General features: G+C 40.1%; 1 pseudogene; it reads right to left on the reverse strand.

Annotated features, from left to right (window-relative positions):
* Positions 1 to 2,636: 2,636 nt before the first annotated feature.
* Positions 2,637 to 2,754, reverse strand: LOC134967076 (5S ribosomal RNA; annotated as a pseudogene).
* Positions 2,755 to 3,383: the final 629 nt, after the last annotated feature.

The following is a 3,383-nucleotide window of genomic DNA, read 5'->3' on the forward strand; positions in this document are numbered from 1 at the left end:
AAATAAATGCAGCTGCTGCTTGCATGCAGAAAGCTGTGAGGTCACCTGAAATGCCCCAGAAGGATCCTGATGGGAGACCGCGCCGTGCTACCATCTCCCCACTACCGCTGGGGCTCACCGACTGATGTGAAATCTTCCATCTCCGGGCAAGGGCACGGGTTGGCTGTCGGGTGGCGGCGATGAAAGCAAAAGTCCGGGGAGGGAGCGTGCGGCTCCTAACCTGTGATAAGTAGTACAGGATCCAGCACAGGCGCACCAATGCAGATGGGCAAGTGTCAGCAGTGAAAGTCGCCAATAGTACAGGAACTGTGTGCGGTAAGGGAGAAGCTTGACACCTTTCTTCGTAGCAACGGTTTCCTCAGAAGGTATTGCTGGTCAGTTCATTCCCAAAATATTTATAGGGCTTACTAGCCAATCATTGGCACAATGTTTGCCTTGATTGCAACTAATTTATCCATCTGTGAACACACCTGGTAACAGGTATCCGAATGGAGTGCTTTCAGTGCAATTTGTTTTCATCTCTTACATAGGGAACAGGTGACATCTGTTTTGAGTAAAATGTTGCGTAAATTGCGACCACGTTTGTAACTGGGGATGATCATGGTATTCTTAAAACAGGCTGTAGTTTTGTCAGTCGAGACAATTGGCCAGAGGACCCATGTGGCCCTAGGTAAAACTGAGCTGGTGAATTCTGTTACCAGAGGGATTCTTTTCTTCTTGGCAGCAACCTTATGTGCAGGTTGTATGTAGGTCTTGATATTTTCATTACCTCATTCTTAATTGCCAATAGAGGATTTTTTTTTATAACCTCTCTGCATTAATCTCTCTGTTACCTGATTAAGTGGAGGTTCCAAATCTGATTTATTGCTCATTATCCTTGCCACCCTGAGCATCTGTGATTTGGTTAGCACTTTCTTCAATGCTGGAGGTTGAAAGCTGTTGTATTGAAGTAAAGAATTCCTATCAGTTGGCTTATTAAATACAGATGTGCTTATCTTGTCATAGATCTTGATGTGGACGTCAGGAAAATTATTGTTCATGTAACTGTACATAGAAGTTAATTTGATAGAAGTATCCATACAATTAATGTTCTCCAGCAAACTACATAATTGTGTTTCAGTACCAGTCCAGAACAACAATAAATCATCAATGTAACTTTGTATAGTAAAATGTGTTTTGTTATGTCACCAGTGGCAAAGAAAAAATAGCATTTTTGTGCAAACATGTATGTGTTAGCATAACTCGGAGCTACATTTGATCCCATCGCGCAACCGGTGAGTTGTAAATAATACCGTTTTGGATTAAATAGTTGTGCGTCAAAGTTAGCTCCAAAAGTTGTAAAAACAGTGGAATGTTGAGATCTGTGAAATTGTTTTCCTCCAAGAAATTGTGCATAGCAGTTAATCCAGATGAGTGTGGGATGACGGTGTATAAACACTGTACATCCATGGTACACATGATGGTGTCAGGAATTGTGGGAAGTGTATTCAATAAATGTGTGGTATCCCTTAAATACGAGACCTGTTTAATGACTAAAGGTTGGATGAGAGTGTCCAAAAATTGGAAATCGGTTGCATTAAAGACCCCCTAGCTGATATAATAGGTCTTCCTGGAGGATGACATGGGTCTTTATGTATCTTTGGCAGTGTATATAGTACTGCCACCTTGGGAAATGGCTGGAGCAAAGTAGATGAAGTTTTGCTGTCAATCAGACCATCCTGAGTTGCTTTAATCAAAATCTGGTCGATCTCTTTTTGAAAGACATCGTTGGACTCGATCGTAATTTCTTATATGTTGATTGGTCAGCGAATTGTCTGTCGATTTCTTGTACATAAGAGACTTTGTCCTGGACGACTATGGCCCCGCCCTTGTCGGCTGGCGCCTGATGATAATGTCGTTATAGGATGCCAGATCTTTAATGGCTGTCTGTTCTTCCCTTGTCACATTATGATACATAAGTGGTTGTGCTTGATCATATTTTGAGATGGAGTCATCAAGGATCCTTGTGAAGGTTTTTATTGCTGCATTATTTGAGACAGGGTCCAATTCTGATCGTGATTTACCCTTGAAGCGTTGTTCCTGTGTGGATGTCATCTGATGGTGTTGGAAAAATTCTTTGAGGTGTAAACTTCTAGAGAAGCGCTATTGCTCAGTCTTCCATTTGAAGTCATCGTGGGAATTGTTCATCAAGCATCTTGAAGAAAGGTTAAAGATCAATTCTTCTTTTTGTTGGAATTTAAAGTGAGAAAGACAGACAAAAAAACTCTTTTTGGAAGCACTCTTTTGTAATAATAAAGTAAGTGAAATTAATGAAAAAATTCTGAATGTGCCAATAATATGGAACTTAACCTTTAATTGATTCCCCAATAAAATCTGACATTATTGTCTTAGAACAATTATATAAAAACTTGATTGCCTTTTTAACACATAAGGTTCAAGTTGCAGAATTAACTGCAGGTGAAAATCTGTGGAATGTATTGTAGATCCCTATATTAATGAAAAGGAATCTGATTGACCACTGACTGGTTTGTAACTATGTGATATCTTTAACTGACAATCTCTGTTGACAGTAACAGGATCTAAAGAAGGATCATATGTTAGTATACAGTATATGGGATGTTTGTTTCTTGAAAAATTGCCCACTACACCTAGTATTCCCAGCTGCTCTCCCATCCAGGTACTGACCATGCCTTACCTGCTTAGCTTCCGAGATCGGACGGTATCGGGCGTATTCAGGATAGTATGGCCGTGGGCAGTTAATTCAAGAATGGGAGAAACACTTCTGCTTTTTGTACTTGACACAAACCGTGTCTTTTCCAAATGAGAGAGTGTAAACACTTCTGCTTTCTGTTGTGACAGTAATTCGTGTACTGGGAGAGGTGAATCGCCTCAGCCAGAGTAACTGTCAACCAGATGAGAGAGTGTTAGAATGAGGGTGGTGTGTGATGATTTGGGGGCAAGTATACCACTTCTGCTTTCTGGTAAGAAAATGACTCGAGTGCTATGGACACATGGGGTGAAATTCAATTGTTTGAAAAGTCGGTTAAGTGTCTGTTTTTTCCTATTAGATAGGAAAAAACAGACTCCCAACTGACTTTTCAAACATTTGAATCTCCCCCATGAAATTGAAGTGTAAAGAATTGGTGTACTGAAATTCTATGAGAGAGGATCCACACCTCTGATTAACCTATGTGAAAAAAAAATAGGATTTGATACACCTGGAGCTCAAAGCTGGTTCACAAACAAAAAATAAATAAATGGTGAAGCTCAAAGACTCCCTAAATATAAGGATAAGTCATCAGGACTGACATAATAAATCACAGATACCATCCAGGGAGTCTGGACTGATATGATGAGTAAGAAACATTTGGCTTTGACAAGAT

This window comes from Pseudophryne corroboree, chromosome 10, assembly GCF_028390025.1.
Source record: "Pseudophryne corroboree isolate aPseCor3 chromosome 10, aPseCor3.hap2, whole genome shotgun sequence".
Taxonomy (NCBI): domain Eukaryota; kingdom Metazoa; phylum Chordata; class Amphibia; order Anura; family Myobatrachidae; genus Pseudophryne; species Pseudophryne corroboree.